The 18363-nt window shown below is 43.2% G+C and overlaps 1 pseudogene; it reads left to right on the forward strand.

Moving 5' to 3' along the window:
* The first annotated feature begins 9366 nt into the window (after positions 1 to 9366).
* Positions 9367 to 14288, forward strand: LOC136516495 (cytokinin riboside 5'-monophosphate phosphoribohydrolase LOG-like; annotated as a pseudogene).
* Positions 14289 to 18363: the final 4075 nt, after the last annotated feature.

Consider the following 18363-nt stretch of genomic DNA (forward strand, 5'->3'; position numbering starts at 1 on the left):
ACCAAGAAAATGGGTAACAACAACAAGTCGGAACGGGTATGAATCGCTTCGGTGGGAGCTTTAACCCAAGAAGCGTTTAGGGAGGGCTTAAGCTTATTTCATATCTTTGTGGCTCTCGCCTAAGGCGCCGCCAAGGAGCATTGTAAAAAAACTATCTCCTTTTTAATATAAAGACGCGTAAACCTTTTACGTGTTTGAGAAAAAAAATTAGTTATTTGCCTAGCTTAAGAGTAGGCTTCGGATATTTGTCATTTTTAACGTTAGTTTCACAAATTAGCCACGTAGTTCTTTTTATTTCTTTAATTTAGGCATGTTATGTGCTCCCTCTGTCTCAATATGTATGTCGTTTTGGCACATGTTAAAGTGTCTAGGCTCTTGTTTTGTTCGTGAATTTTTTTTTTCAAAAAGTGTCACAGTACTCATCACATCGAATCGTGCGATACGTGCATGGAGCATTAAATGTAGATGAAAAAAAACTAATTACACAGTTTGGTTGGAAATTGCGAGACGAACGTTTTGAGCCTAATTAGTCCATGATTGAATACTAATTGCTAAATAAAAATGAAAGTGCTACGGTAGCTAAATTTCCAACTTTCCACCGACTAAACACGCCCTAGGTGAGGAGAATTTTTACTGCATGTGGACACAGCCAGCGTCCTGGTGAGTGGAATCTTCTCTGGACTTCATTGATGGCTCGAACGACTCTGAAAACGGGACAGAGGGGTATGTTCAAATTTAATAATACCTTCTACTCCCTACATTCAAGGGGGCGTTTAGTTGCCTGCGGAATCCGCGCCGCCGGAAATCCTATAGTACTACAGCGCACTGTAGCATTTCGTTTGTAGGTGGTAATAATTGTTCAATCATTGACTAATTAGGCTCAAAACGTTCGTCTCGCAAAGTACAACTAAACTGTGCAATTAGTTTTTGATTTCGTCAACATTTAGTACTCCATGCATGTACCGTAAGTTTGATGTGACGGTGAATCTTCTTTTTGCATAGTGCCAAAGTTTGATTTTGGTGGAACTAAACATGGCCCAAATTTTAAGTTGTTTGGGTTTTTTCGAGATTCGTACTAGTTTTTACTATATGTTTAAATACGTTGTACATCTAATTGTATAGTAAAATCTATGTACATAGAAAAAAAATAACTTGGAATTTAGAACTATTGTGGGACTATAAATTTAGTCAAATTTTGGATTGTTTTAGTCGATACAAATCTAGCTAGAATTACATGATTTTTAGAATAGAGACGGTCGTAACCAGGAGATGTAAGCATCCTCCTGCAACAAACAAAAAAAAAAGATGTAAGCTTCGTTGCACAAAAAAAAGAGGGAGAAGTCATGTGACAATGTGTTGCTACAGTAAATATGCGCCAATAACGGGTTAATTAGGCTTAATAGATCCGTCTCGCGGATTACTGAGGACTTGTGTAATTTATTTTATTATTACTATCCGAACACTCACATATGACACCCCATGTAACATTTAATGTGACATCTCTAAACTTTACTCTCTGGATTTAAACACCACCTATGTGTCGTGGTCAACACTAAAATACCTGCCAAGTGCCAACCTGATCGACTTGTACATGGAGTAGGACTGTAGGAGTATACTCCTTCTAGTTCTACGTCGATGTGAACACGGATCCGTGTTCGTTCGTTCACTACTTCGGGATGGTGATGATGTTAAGTACATACGTCAGCTTTATTTGCCGGACCAACTACTTCTCTTCCCTCTCCCTCGCTCTCTCTCTATAGCACATTTCAATTTTGTGGACGCGCCACTCAAAGTATACTCCCTCCGTCCGCAAAAATTTACAATTCTTTCAAACGAGTTTAAATTTAACCAAATCTATGAAAGAAGTTATTGACATTTACAATACGAAATAAATATCATTAAATTAATTCTAGAATATACTTTTATAGTAAATCTAATTAAAAACAGAAACGTTGATAGTCTTTCGTTTAAACTTACCCAAACTTAGAAAAGTTTAACTTGTCTAAAACCTAGAATTACATTCATTCTTCTTGGGACGGCGGGATGCGTGTCCTTGCATCTTATAATCTTCGTACAAGAATTTCGCACTTGAGTTCTAAATTCCAAGCCAAGATGCACATAATGCAAGAGTAATTTAGGGTGTTGCCATGGCATGAGCTCACCGCTCCCCACACATAGACAGGTGTTTATCTTTTTTGTGACAATGCCAAATTAAACTCCCCGTGCATCATTATCAAGTGGAACTCGCCTGTTGATGAAGAATAATTAGCCAAGAAATGCAAGCACTCGTCCTGGGTTCCAAACAAACTGGACTTAGACCTTGTTTAGTTGGCGAAATGGTACAATAGTACTTTCGTTGTTATTTGGTAATTAGTGTCCAATTATAGTCTAATTAGGCTTAAAAGATTCGTCTCGTGAATTTTGTCTAAACTGTGTAATTAGTTTTATTTTTTATTTATATTTAATGCTTCATGCATGCGTCCAAAGATTCGATGTGATGGAAAATCTTGAAAAATTTTGCAAAATGAAAGGGAACTAAACAGGCACTTAGGAGGCCCAGTCGTCATCATGAACCAGAAAGCTACTACTACTCTACTTATGGTAAACATTGTTGGTTAACTCAGGCCTCCTTTGGAAGCAAGGCTAGGCTAGCCTAGGGAAGAGAATTTCAGTAGACAACGGTTTCCTAGGATGGCATTCCCCTCCTAGCTACAGCCTGTTCGGTTGGCTGGTTCGTATCGTTGCTGGTTCGTGAAGAAGTACTGTTGGTTGATTTGTGTGAGAGAAAAATATTGTTCCGACTAGAAATTTACGGTCGTTTACGACAAGCCACAGCCAAACGAACATGCTGCTAATCGCTATTCGGAGCGGAGGTGAAGACAACAGCGGCGGTGCTTCCTAGGGCGAGCGGTGGTGTGTTGGTCCTTGCAACTTGCGAGCGTCTATACATGCCAATCGAGGAAGTCACACACGAACCCTAACAAGATAAGAGGGGGGGGGGGGGGGGGGGCTTTCCATGGAAAAGGTTGGGGAAACCGGTGGATTGGGTCTTCTGTTCCAAAGAGGTTTGAAAGGTTCAAGAGCCACTAGCTAGCCCACTAGCACTAGGTAGCACGTTGAGCGATGCTCCGTCTGTCCACATAGGAACTCTCGAGTTTAACTTTGACTAAATTTATATAAAAATAATAATAACATTCATAGTATAAAATAAGTGCTATTAGATTCGTTATATAGAATATATTTTTATATAGAGATATAAACGCTAATACTATTTACTATTATAGATTTGAGCAAATTTGAACTAGTTTGATCGACGCGGATCTCATAGTTGTATAATTTTGTGTATGGAGGGAGTATATATATATATATATATAATTTTGTGTATGGAGGGAGAGTATATTCACTAGCCAGCTATAAAATAAGTTATTCTATAGCCACCTTCATTTACGATAATTTTATATACTAAATTATGATAATGTTAATACATATTTATGATAGTTGAGTTACTATAACATATGGGGATATTTACCATAACATTATAGTAAACCACTTAGCAATGAGTTACTGTAATCTCGTAAATTAACATATTAATTATCGTAACTCAAAGTGGCTACAGAGTAAGTTATTTTGTAGCCAACTACAGTAGTTATATATATATATATATATATATATATATATATATATATATATATATATATATATATATATATATTTATTTATTTATTTATTGGGTACATGTCCACCATCAAAATCCGCTAAGCACTACTCTTTTTGGCTAATTACAGTGCCCGCTTGCATGCGCTCGAAGAGTCCACTTGAGTTACATGTCCATATCTTGTGGCATGAGTTTGTTAGCTTCTTTTAAATAAAGTGGATACTAAATTCATTACTGACGTATATACTTTTGTGTGAATAAAGTATGGGCACATACTTAATAAGAAAATGAGTATATTTATATACTTGTACTTGGGAGTATATACATATACTCAGGAGATTATTTTAGTATATCTATATACTTGGGTGTGTATACCCATATACTTGGGCGTATACTTGGGAGTACGTCCATATACTCATGGAATTTTATTATAGAGTATACGAACCGTTTTTAGGAGAAAAAATAGTATGCTAGTACGTGGACATACTTTTTTGATACGAGTATCAGTACACAAACATTGACACGATCGATGCTAGTATGCGTACATACTTTTGACAGGAGCTAGTATTAGTACATACTCTATCTTTAATGTACATGTAGATACTTTTTTGACAAATGAGTATATGTATATATATATATATATGTAGATACACGAAAGTATACTTAGTATGGCCTGTTCGGCTTACCCTATATTTAGCCTGTTTTTTCAGTCAGAACAGTGTTTTTCTTTCACAACAATTCAGCCAGAACCGTGTTTTTCAGCCAGTTTCAAGTAAGTTTTAGACCAGCGAACGGAGCCTATATATACATACTTTTTTGACGAATGAGTATATGTATACGTAGATACCTTTCCTTGGACGTGAGTATCGATTCATCATACATTATTTACGAGTATATTATTTTAACTAATATTTGTCTCTCAGTTTGCTTTTGATCGTCGATGCACCGAATGCTTCGTGGTCGTCGCAGGGATGAACCATGGACACGCGGACCGGCGGACGACATAGGTGAATGCAGACGTAGCTTCCTCGAGATGCAATCTGCTACCTGGTTCATAAAGAATATAAACGAGAAACTACGGCAAAAGTTGCGGCCACAACTTTAGGTAGTGTTGAGTTCCCAAATTTTTTCAACATTCCTCGTCACATCGAATCTTTAGACATATACATGAAGCATTAAATATAAATAAAAAATAAAACTAATTACACAGTTTAGACGAAATTCACGAGACGAATCTTTTAAGCCTAATTAGACTATGATTGGACACTAATTAGCAAATAACAACGAAAATGCTACCGTACCATTTCCCCGAAAAAATCGCCAACTAAACAAGGCCTTAGATTGGAATAAACAAATCGATTACTGCAGTAAGGATTAGGGCTTTCTTAACTATACCTGGATCCCATCGACGGATGTTCCTAATCACAGAGAGAGAAATTAAATGTGATGCCTAGGCATCACAGATCTGCATACCACGTTTCCTGACAGCTAGGGGCGATGCCAGCAGATGAATTAGGGGAGCAACTCGAGGACCTGAATTTAATACCGGTAAGAAAGGAAATAATCAGAGCGTGTTCGAGTAGTTATTAATGTATACGTATACTACTTTTTGCTAATTTGGATATGTAAGTCCGTTGGCAGATCGGATTCTTGTGTTTAGCTGATTGGTCATGTTCACTTCTCTTATAATCCTTACTTTTTAGCTTATTTTTTAACCGGAACGGTGTTCTTTCCTCACAATAAATCAGCTGAAACAGTATTTCGACTTGTTTTTTCAACGAAGCGAACAATGTCCGGTGCTGGTGGCCAGTCGCCACCGCCGGAGAAGAGGCGCCAGCCTCGTATCCATCTCAGCATCCTATAGCCGTCGCCGAAGAAAGCGGGTGCCACCTAGTGATGAAACGAGAGAAGGTTTTTGCCCTTCCACTGATTTATAATGTGTTCGGCTGAGCAAGAAGTCGGCTTGTTTTTTCAGCCGGGACAGTGTTTTGCTCTCGAACGAATCAGCATGAACATTATTTTTTCATACCAGCCGAACACTGCCTTAGTCGGCAGAGATCACAAAATTGACGTCGTCCCCATCACCTACTGTGTTCATATAAACAAGCGGTCTGTTCGGTTGGCTGGTTCGTTTCGTTCCTGGTTCGTGAAGAAGTACTGCTGGCTGGGTTGTGTGAGAGAAAAATACTGTTCCGGCTAGAAATTTACGATCGTTTACGACAAGCCACAGCCAAATGAATAGGCTGAAGAATGAATCAGAGATTAATCTTGCCTCGTTAAATGTTTACCTTTACCCACGGGGAGATTTGGAGGGTTCGTGCTCCACCATGAATGAAGGGCGGCCACAGGTCAGTTTCCGTCCCGATGGGAAAGTGACGGATGGGAAGGAGCAGATTTGGAGGGTTCGTTTGGTTGTGGCTTGTCGTAAACGATCGTAAATTTTCAGCCGGAACAATATTTTTCTCTCACACAAACCAGCCAGCAGTACTTCTTCACGAACCAGCAACGATACAAACCAGCCAACCGAACAGGCTGTTGATAGGTATGTATTTATGTTCAAAATATACTAACGGGTCCGCTTCTTTAACCCGCTAAAGAAACCCCCGGCACCCCGTTAGGAAGTTAGGCCGTGTAAATCTATGTGGGAGTAGTTACTATATATGAACCTTGAACCTGAAAACCTGCTGATGAATCGACAAGTTGGGGAGGTCAGCGTGGAGTATGATCGGCAAGTGGCAGCGGTTGAGTTTGAGTTGGACTGAGACAGACTCCCAACTCCAAGAGGGACGGGGACGGGGACGGGGGATGAGCAACACCAACAACACCCGATCGAGCAGGAAACTCCACAACAAGCATGGCCTAGCAAGTAGGCGCTGGTTTCGTCTGGAGAAGCAGCAGAGGGTTTTTATTTTATTTTTATCTCTACTGATAAAAAAGAAGAAAAATGGGTGCCGGAGTTATACAAGCCAGCCCAGCCGATTTTATTTTATTTTTATAATTAACCATGAATGAATGATTGAATCCTGATCTTGCACGACATTGACTGGACTAACCACCCCCCATCCGCATCCGGGTCAGGGCGCCTCAAAAGTAGCTACTAACTGATTGGATGATAATGGGACAATTAGAGAAACCACCATAAGAGGAGTAGTAGTACTGTAGGGGTGTTTGGTTGCCCCCTCCTCAATTTTAGTTGGTGTCCCATTGGATGTTTGGACAGAGTATTAAATATAGACTAATTACAAAACTAATTATAAATCTTTTGAGCCTAATTAGTCCATGATTTGACAATGCTTGCTACAGTAAACATGTGCTGATGACGAATTAATTAGGCTTAAAAAATTCGTCTCGAGAAGTACTGACGAATTATGTAATTTATTTTTTTATTAGTATCAAACACCCCATACAACATTCTCCTGACACACTTCCTAAATTTTAGTACGTGGATCAAACACCCTATATCAGATGCATGCTATGGACAATGCGCTAATCTTTCTCGGTTTCTGAGCCCTATCCGTAGTCAACTATATAGATTTCAAATTTTGTCTATTTTTTAATTGCAGTATATATTATCCACTGTGTAAAAAATGTGAGCTACGCTCGTGACACTAGTTTTCAAGAAAATCCATTCACTCGTATCGCTTATAAATCTAGTAATATATATACACACACTACAGTATAAAGGCAACACTTAAACATAGGTGACGTGCAGTTAAAGTTCGGAACAGTAATTGGCTTTAGTTCACTTATTTATTTACGCCTAAAATAATCCTAGAGTGCATTTTTTTGCGATTAATCCTAGTGTGCAATTGGTACGAGTACATTACATAGACACATACTAATAGTCATAATTATGTAACTAAAGTGATTAATTAATGTGCGCATGCATGCACAGCAGCACAGGGGCAGAGCCCTCCTCGTCCTCCTACCCGACTTGTTCGGCTGGGCCGGGATCCAGGCATTTCCTTTCCTTTCCTTCCTTTCCCTGGTCCACATGTTCAGGATCATTGCTCTGGCTCTCCGTCGCTCGTAACGGCTGACGTCGTTGCTTCGGGCCGTGTTTGTTTATTTATTACTATAATCCCGGATGTTAATCGCGTTGCGTGCATGCATTGGGCATTAGAGTAGCAGTATCATCATTGGGATGATCGACTGTACTGTACTGTACTGTACATTGATCCTAACATTAGTGCTACTAAGGGGGTGTTTAGTTCGCGAAATAAAAATATTTGGATGTCACATCGGATATTTCGGAGATATCGGAAGAGGTTTTTGGATACTAATAAAAAAACTAATTACTCCCTCCGGTTCTCTAAAACAAGTCGTTTTGGACATCGATACGGTCTTTAAGAAACGACTTTGACTGTAACTTTTTACTATAAAATATTTATAAATATAGTTAATATATATTTTTATGAAACTACATTTCGAGATGAATCTACTTACATCACTTTTATATTTTCAAACTTAACCCAAAAAAAAAGTTATTTGTAGTCAAAGTTTAAAATATTTGACTTAAGATAACCTCAAAACGACTTGTTTTAGAGAACCGGAGGGAGTACATAGCTCGCCTGGAAATGGCAAGGCGAATTTATTAAGCCTAATTAATACATCATTAGCGCATGTTAGTTACTGTAGCGCTTATGGCTAATCATGGACTAATTAGTCTTAAAACATTCGTCTCGCGATTTCCAACCAAACTGTGTAATTAGTTTTTTTCGTCTATATTTAATACTCCATGCATGTGCCGTAAGATTCGATGTGATAGTTTGGGAGTGAAAAATTTTTTGGAACTAAACCAGGCCTAACATGTGCACTCAACTGTACGGTGAAAGTAATCCTATGCATCAATGGACTGGTCATGGTCAACATATAGGGCCCGTTTGGTTTCTAGAGGAGCCCCTAAAATTCCTATCACATCGAATGTTTGCACTAACTTGCGACTAATTTACGAGACGAATTTTTTAAGTCCTAATTAGTCCATGATTTGACAACGTGGTGCTACAGTAAACATGTGCTAATGATGGATTAATTAGGCTTAAAAATTCGTCTCGCAAATTAGCCTCTATCTATGTAATTGATTTTATAATTAATCTATATTTAATGCTCATCATTAATATCTAAACATTCGATGCGACATGAATTCTAGAGCATGGAAAGTACGCCCCCATAGTCTATATGCTTTTAAGCTTTTGCATGCACGCCCTATTTATTTGATTTATAAATCATATTTTTTCAGTCAACGAACAGTATTTTTCTCTGACAACAAATCAGCTGCGGTGCCTTATCAGGCAAGCGACAGGGCAAGTATGTCTCGGTCCGTATTTCTGAATCTTTTGTACTACTATATTATAGTACTAATAAACATGGGAAGTAAGAAATGTATACGCTATTGTTTATTTCATTCATCGCACATGTCCACTAATATAAAAGAAAACTCCTCCCACCTTGAAGGATGTTCACACAATAGTCAATAAATCAAATTCGAACCATGAAACATGCTGTGAGTGATTGAGAATGAAACACACGCGCACAAAAAAAGGGGGAAGAAGAAAGAAACAAAAAAGAAAATAGGACAAGCGTGTGGGTCCCTTGGACGAGAAGCAACCCTAGGCAAGGCAAAGGCAAACAGACGTGCGGGGCCAACGGGGCACGCCTATAAATCGGAGGAGGGGAGACGCGCCTGTGCCGCCAGTCCTCCCGGACCCCCCCTCCTCCCCCTCCCCCTCCTGCAGGCACCACGCAGCAACGACCGAAGACGTGCTGCGCCTGCGCGTCCCGTCGCCATGACCCCAGCCACGGCGGTTGCCGTCGCGTCGGAGGCGCCCGCGCCGGCTCCGGTCATCGCGGGCCTCGCGGCGTCGTCCACCGGGACCGGGACCGGGACCGGACCGCCGCGGCGGGCGCGGAGGTGGCGGCCGAGTCGGGCGGCGGCGGGGCGGAGCGCCGGTCCCGCTTCCGGCGGATCTGTGTCTACTGCGGCAGCGCCAAGGGGAAGAAGCCCAGCTACCAGGACGCGGCCATCCAACTCGGCAACCAGCTGGTACGTACGCCGCCCATCCCGTGCCGTGCATGATCCACACCACTTCTCTCCTCGTGTACTAGTAGTACTACAACCGAACGCAACGCAACGCAACCATGTTTTGGGGTTTCGTTTCACTAGCTCCCGTTGTGTTCAGTTCCATGGGAGGCCGGCTGTGCTTCCATTCGCCTATCGATTTCTTTGCGATGTGCTTGGAGGCGCACGATTTAATTTGTTCCTCTCTTGCATGCATGTTAGAGCTTACTTGTACTTGTTAATTTGGTCGCCATGGGAGTCTCGTCGATGAGGATGAGCTGTGTGCGCGTGAGAGCATCATCGACGTCGTGGCCTCATGTCATCGACTACTACTTGGCCTTGCCTGTTCATCATGAGCTGCCTTGCCTCCCTGCCTGCGGCCTGCCTGTGTATCCGAGGAGGGGAGGTCGATCAGGTGATGGAATCGTGCAGCAGCGTTGCATCCCACCACCCGGCCAATTCACTAGTACTAGCTAGCTAGGAAAATCGCTGCTCTACAATGACGAGACCGACAGCCAGTGCAACGCCTTGCCATCTGAATTTCCTTTCCTTTCCTTTCCCGTCTCCCCTTGGGGCTTGACTGCTTCGCGTCATCACCCTGTGGTGGCCCTGGCATCGCCTGCTTGCCCGAGGCCCGAGCGCACAAATTTCTCCATGGCACCCTCATGCGTTGCATATTTGCATTTGCATCGCTTGCATGCACCACGGTTCAATTTCGTCTTCCTCCGATGGACGTGAACGAATTGACTAGACAGGCAGTAGAGCGAGCTTTTTTCTTCCTGATGATGATTGCGTTTTCCATCCTTCTGTTTCACCGTCAATTAATGCGATGCAATGGCCGGCCGTGCAGGTGGAGCGGGGCATAGACCTGGTCTACGGCGGGGGCTCCATCGGCCTCATGGGATCGGTCTCCCACGCAGTTCACGCCGGAGGTCGCCATGTCATGGGGTTAGTATCCATCGCCATCTCTCTCCCCTCCCCTTCCTATCCGGCTATCCCGCCATTGCCGTTCTTGTTTGCTTGGGTGCTGTTGTGGTGGTCTTTGCATGCCATGGCGCTCTCTGGTCCTGGGGTCTGCCCGTCTGGGCGCTTTGTTTCCAGGCACCAACTCACTGCACCAAAACAGCAGCCTTGGCTGCAGAAATGCCAGCTTTATTTCGTCAGCCAGCCAGCTGTTGGGGTCGTCTGGGCGCTCCATTGCCCGTTGGGGGAGCAGGGGGCAAGCCATGCCGATTGCATTCGTTTCACCGAAGTGGAAGCAACTTTTCGGTCTTCTTTTCGAAAGGCTAGTTGGTTCCATGCTCCAAATGGGCGGGTAGGGTGCTCGGGCTAGGCTGCATGCAAGCCGGCGAAGCAAGACTTTGGCTCTTTGCCCCTCTCGTTTTTTTTTTATCTCAATTTTTCCCCTCTCGTTGTTGGAGTCAAATTATTGCACACCGTCTCTCTAGCGCTCTAGGCTTTAGTTGCCGGCCGAAGCCGTCGGAATCGTAGATCACTGCAGCACACTGTTGTATTTCGTTTGTATTTAGTAATAATTGTCCAATCGTTGACTAATTAGACTCAAAACGTTCGTCTCGTAAAGTACAACCAAACTGTGCAATTAGTTTTTGATTTCGTCAACGTTTAGTACTCCATGTATGTACCGCAAGTTTGATGTGACGAAAAATCTTTTTCTTGCATAGTGCCAAAGTTGGGATTTTGGGATAACTAAATAAGGGCCTAGTCCATTTGTATGCCCCGACGGGATTGAAAAATAAGACAAAATACTGTTCTGGCCGATTGTCGCGAGGGAAAAAAATACTGTTCACATGAACGGTGTCACTGTGAGTGCGCTGGCCAGCCCAGCCCCAGCCGGCCAGCCAGCCGAACGCGCTCTTAGTTTCTTTACATGGAAAAGGATCAGCTGCTTGCTCCTGTACTTGTTTGACCTCTTTTGCCAGAAATTAACGAGCCTTTTCTGTTTCCCCTCTTCATTTTGGCAGGATCATTCCAAAATCACTGATGCCCAGAGAGGTGAGTTGAGTCCAAAAGCCTACATATGTACTTTGTTGCTACTAGTCCATTGCACTTTAATTAATTACTGTGTTCTATTGCTGGATTTGCAGGTAACTGGAGAACCTGTTGGCGAAGTTAGAGCCGTTTCTGGCATGCACGAGAGGAAGGCTGAAATGGCTCGGTTTGCCGATGCTTTTGTTGCCTTACCAGGTATATGTATACTAGTCTACCCAATTTTATTCTCTAGTTAACATTTCAGAAACTGATGATGCGTGTAATTGTTTACCCTCCCATTGAACTGGCAGGTGGCTATGGAACTCTGGAGGAGTTGCTTGAGATCATTACTTGGGCACAACTTGGGATTCACAAGAAGCCGGTAAAGTCCAAACTTCCTTTCGTCCCTTCTAGGTGCTTCTTCTAGAATAAAACTCATCCATTGCTACTAATCTGGAGGCAATGTGTTGTGTCGACACATTTTGCTTTCGTAGGTGTTATAAGTGCAGATTTGTTTACTAAAATGTCGTTAGAGCCGTTGTGATCTGATGCTCCATGGGCCATCCATGGGGGAACCCCGACATGATCTCCGCGAGAGCAACATCCAACTGAGGCGGTGGTCTTCTCCGCTGGCGCTGGAGCAGCCGATCCATCTTATCCCATGCGCACGCCGTAGTAAATCCACACAAGTGGGATGAAATTAATTAATTAATTAAAGCTAGAGGCGACGTCCGATGTGTCAATGAGTCATCCGTGCCGCTTCTACTGGCCGAGCTTTGCCCGGTTCCGTACCTTTTTAGTCAACGGTACGTTGGCTTATCAGCCAAGCGAACATAGCTCGGTCAGGAGAAGCCGCAGCTAGCAGGACGGGGACCGGCATGACACCAAAAATCTCAGTTGTTAGGAGGGCAGTGTGGTTGCCTGGTTGTTTTAGTGGATTATACGTACTAGAGAAGAGAACGAAAGGTGACCGTTCTCATCACGACCCGCGGAACGCTTGTCACCTGCCGCTTTTCAGCGTACCGGAGGAATCATCAGGTGTTGAGGGATCGACGCGCGAGGGTGAGAGCGTCTAATCCGACGACTCTGATCTGATGGGAGCTGCCCGGTTGAATGATTTCGATGTGAAACCGTACTGGAGTAGCTCTCAATATTGATCATTGGCGTCTGGGAGTACTCTGTGAAACCATAGCCAGCAGTGCTGTCCACTTCCAATTCCAATAATAATTGTACTAGTACTGATGCTCATCACTGATGAGCTACCAGCAGCTGTGTGGCCTATGGCCTTTGGATCTTGCTTTGTTCGCATGTGACTAAAAAGGTTTCATCCTTACGGCCACAGCTAGCCATCCAATTATTGAAATGATAGTTTAGTCAACATGTTGTGGACGTCACTGCATCAGAATATTGTCGAGACCTAGGGCATGCGATCTGCATTCTCCATCTTTTATATCGCACTCTAATAAGATATTCATCATAGTTTATGAATATTCCCACACGGCTAATGGAATGATGGCTGGAGGATCTTAATAGTGTATGACGTGTTGCATGCACAACGCAATGTTTGGTCTTCTGTATGCTAAATAATTGGCTAGTGAGATACAAAATGGGTGGGGTTGTGGGAGGATCAGAACGGTCAAGTCTATGCTTCTCTTCTTGTATCCCTTATCTGTCTCTATTATGAGCTCAATGGCCCCCACAAAGTTGCTATTTATTCATGTGGTGATATCATCAGATACGATTCTGCTGGTATGAATGGATCATTCACCAATCATATCCAATATTACTACTGCTTTCATGTAATTTCTTGAAAATTTCGTCATCACCAGGTTGGCCTTTTGAACGTTGACGGATTCTATGACCCTCTTCTGTCTTTCATCGACTTGGCTGTCAACGAAGGTTTCATCACGGAGGCAGCGAGGCGCATCATCATCTCAGCCCCAACAGCCAAGGAGCTAGTTATGAAGTTGGAGGTTTGACCCGGCCCCTTGCTAACTACATTGCTCTTGTTTATATTCAGCGTTCCTAGAGTAATATGAAACTGCTTGTTAGTTCACTGATTGTTCAGTTCAATCGGTTTTGTTTTTGGCCAGGACTATGTCCCGGAGTATGACATCGGCTTGGTCTGGGAGGAGCAGAAGCCCAACAGCTTGGTCCCTGAGCTGGAGTCTGGGATAACCTCATCCTGATGATCCATCTCACCTTCCAGCCTGCTGCGTCATATCTAGTATCACATACATATATACATATATATATTATATATAACTAACCGTAGCCTGCCACAAATATTTTGTTCATCTGCTAAGTTCTAACCAAAGGGTAACTCTCGGAAGGAATCAAGGGGACACCACACCAGCGTGCTGTGCTGGTGACCTCTATTCTATGTGCTGGCGTTTTGGTGGCGTAGCATAGCAGCATGATTAGCAGTCCAGTGCCGTAGATCTTGTTTTTTTCTAGAATGATGAGTAGTATTAGCAAGCAGTCCAGTCACCAGTGCTGTAGACATCTTATTTTGATCCCGGAAATTATATATACTTATTATTGTGATCGAAGCTATAGCCAGGTAGTAGCAAGTAGTGATGCGTCTCCATGGTGTTTGGGTCTTTGCTGAATTTTGTATTGCACGTGGTGTTAGTTATTATGCTGCGTGTCCATTTCCATCCTGATTGGGCGCAACGGTTTCTAACGAGCTCCAGCTGTGATTGCGCTTGTATTTGCACACGCATGATTGATCATGTGCCTCATTGAGCTTGCCAGATACTGACCATATATGCTTGCGTGGCGTGATTGGTAGTATGTTCTTGCATTATCCTCGGATAAAGCATTATCTGCCCAAAAATCCAAGTGTTTCTAGAAGCCCAAACTCATGTGTAAAGCATTTTCCTTCCTTTATTCCACAACATTTCTCTGAAATTGGGAAAATGGCTAGCCCATTTTTCTGGAACCAGGAAAATGGCCCACCCACAACTCTTCCGGGCCTGAGGCCCGTGACTGTGACCCACGAGGTTAAGGAATTGGCCCTGTTTTTGCTTCAACGCGTCTGGCCCAGGAAGATGGCACGCTGTGACACACACAAATCCAAAATCTTTCCGCGAATTCTAAATTCTAAACGTCTGTAAGCATTTAATCCGCTCAATCAAAAAAATCCCTGCCAGACCAATAAATCGAGCAGACCAAGTTGAATGCGATAAAGCCGATTGCCTTTGTCTTTCCGTCTGCAAATGCGTCGGCTGGAGGGCGCCATTATAATGTGTACTGTACACTCGGGGATCGGTCACGTCAAAATTTCAATCACTCCAAATTTTGATAGCGGCAAAATCTTTCAGTGAAATTTCTTTTAAAAAATAGAATATTTTGGTGATAGAATTCAAACCACACTCATAAAATTTGAAATTGCCAATCTTCAACCCCTTTGTCAACTGCTGGCATGCATGGCAAATTTCTTAAGCCTTCATGGTTTTCTGCACCAATTAAGACCTTGTTTGGATGCATGTGTATCGACTTCAATCCACATGTGTTAAGTGTATTGGAGTTGAATTCGGATTGAGATGAATACATCCGCATTCAAACAAGATCTAAGAGATTGCTTGTTGGATTGCTCTGGTTCAGGTTCCAAGCCAGCACGCTGGTCATGAGCAGTAAGACAACAATTTTCATGAACAGTGCTATCATGAACTTTGCAAATTTTACTTGAAGTTGAAAGCCTTGAACAATCAACAGAGATTCTGCCTTTCCAGTAAACTGAGAATAAAGCATATCTTTATTGCCACAACATTTCTTGTAGTTGTTGGATTCCTCCGAGGGCATATCCTTAAGCTCTACTCCGGCCATCATATTTTCAGGTGTATCATCTCATGTGGCACCATGACCTAAGGATGGCATTCATCTTTGTGACCATTTCTCCAATGATCTATCTTGCATTTTACAAGCGTCTGTTTCAAGTGTTTCATCATACGGAAGAAGGGTGAAAACGCATGTTGCAAGTGCATGTTTCAAATGTTTCAGAGGTATGTTGCAAGTGTTTTATACAGATATTGCAAAAGTATATCAGGATGTTGCACATGTTGCAATGGTTGTACACGTATGTTGCAAGCTCCTGTTCTCAATGTTTCATCTCTTTTTCCGACATATATTGTAAGTGTGTTTATCTAGATGTTGCATATGTTTTCACACATATGATGCAAGTGTTTTATCTGGATGTTGCATATGTTTACAATGGTTTCAAGTGTTTTCAAGTTTTTTTGCAAGTGTTTCAAACGCATGTTTCATTTGTTTTCAGACTTATGTTGCAATTGTTGCATATGGATGTTTCAAACTAGATCGAGTGTTGCATCTCCCTCCTCGCCTTTCTGTTGTCTCACCTCGGTGTTAGCCGCGGGAAGGCGAAGGCGGTCTCCACTGGCGCGGGGCGAACCCCACGTGTTTGCGGGCGGGCAAAGCAGGCGAGACGTGGGCAGGCAGATGCGGGACGCGAGACGAGGCGGCAATGGCATAGGCGTATGGACAGGGGGCTAGAGTCCGGACGTCCGGGTGCCGGCCACGCCCTTTTTTTCCCTTTATTCCACAACATTTCTCTGAAATCGTGAAAATGGCTAGCCCATTTTTCTGAAACCAGGAAAATGGCCCACCCACAACTCTTCCGGGCCTGAGGCCTGTGACTGTGACCCACGAGGTTAAGGAATTGGGCTTGTTCTTGCTTCAACGCGTCTGGCCCAGGAAGATGGCACGCTGTGACGAACACAAATCCAAAATCTTTGCGTGAATTCTAAACGTTGCAAGCATTTAATCGGCTCAATAAAAATTTGAGCAGTACTTAATCCCTGCCAGACCAATAAATTGATCAGACCAAGTTAAATGTGATAAAGCTGATTGCCTTTGTCTGCTAGTTCCGACTACAAATGCTTCGGCTGGAGGGCGCCATTATAATATGTACTGTACACTCGAGGATCAGTCACGTCAAAATTTCAATCACTCCAAATTTTGATAGAGAAAAAAATCTTTAATCAGTGAATTTTCTTTTAAAAAAATAGAATATTTTGGTGATAGAATTCAAAACGCACTCATAAATTTTGAAAGTGCCGATCTTCAATCCCTTTGTCAACTGCTGGCATGCATGGCAAATTTCTTAAGCCTTCATGGTTTTCTGCACCAAGAGCTTGCTTGTTGGATTGCTCCGGTTCAGGTTCCAACCCAGCACGCTGGTCAAGCAGCAGTAAGACAACGATTTTCACGAACAGTGCTGTCATGAACTTTGCAAATTTTACTTGAAGTTGAAAGCATTGAACAATCAACAGAGATTCTGCCTTCCCAGTAAAATGAGAATAAAACATATCTTTATTGCCACCATATTTCTGATAGTCAGTGGATTCTTCTGGAGACATATCCTCGAGCTTTACTCCAGCCATCACATTTTCAGGTGTATCACTCGTGTGGCATCATGACCTATACGATGGCATTTATCTTTGTGACCATTTCTTCAACGATCTATATGGCACTTGACGGTGCAGTACCTTTTTTTATCGGGTACGACTTGGACACATATAACCCACACACTCCACACTCACACCACACGCACATACACGCGTGCGCGTCCGTACACACGCAAAAAAAAGATTGGAGGCTCTCTAGCCTCTGTGCGCTGCCTTCCCAATAAACTGAGAATAAAGCATATCTTTATTGCCACCACATTTCTGATAGTTAGTGGATTCCTCTGGAGGCATATCCTTAAGCTTTACTCCAGCCATCACATTTTCAGGTGTATCATCTCGTGTGGCACCATGACCTATACGATGGCATTTATCTTTGTGACCATTTCTCCAACGATCTATCTGGCACTTGACGGTGCAGTACCTTTTTTTATCGGGTACCACTAGGACGCATACAACCCACACACTCCACACTAACACCGCACGTAAAAAAGAGATTGGAGGCTCTTTAGCCTCCGGTGCGGGTTCCCCACACGCGCACACACGTGCACGTCCCGTACACATGCAAAGAAGAGATTAGGAGCCTACCACACGTATACACACGCGTGCGCGTCCGTACACACTCAAAGAAGAGAGTGGGAGGCTCTCTAGTCTCTAGTGCGTGTTTTCCACACGTATACATCGCGTCCATACACACTTAAAAAAGAGATTGAGAGGCTCTCTAGCCTCCAGTGCGTGGGAAACACGCAGTACCACTGAACGCATATGCGTGAGTGTACCCTGCTTTTTCTGGAAAAAATCCAGAAAATAGGTGCGACACCAGGATTTGAACCCATTTGAATCCTGGTGGGTAGCGTTTCACTAGACTGTCCTACCACGGGACCACAGGTCCATTCGCGATGGTGCTGTACTTGACACTCTCTCCTATTCAGAGTTTAAACAGTGTAACTTGTACTCTAAACGCCCGATGGCAAGTCATGATCAATAAAAGAATCTTCAATTCCTCACTTGCTCAGCACTTAGGTATGTCCCTACATACATGCTCAGGAATTCCGTCTAGGAGCGCACGAACTCGCTCATCTCAGGCACAACGGTGGTCGTTCCGCCGCCCGCACCGGAAGAAGCTGTGATGGCGGTGACTGTGTCGTCCCAGCAGGAGCCACTGATGGTGCCGCCACTTGTACGGCGCCGATGGTGGCGAACGTGCCGCAGCTTGTGCAGCCACCACCACTAGA

This window comes from Miscanthus floridulus, chromosome 17 (genome assembly GCF_019320115.1).
Source record: "Miscanthus floridulus cultivar M001 chromosome 17, ASM1932011v1, whole genome shotgun sequence".
Taxonomy (NCBI): domain Eukaryota; kingdom Viridiplantae; phylum Streptophyta; class Magnoliopsida; order Poales; family Poaceae; genus Miscanthus; species Miscanthus floridulus.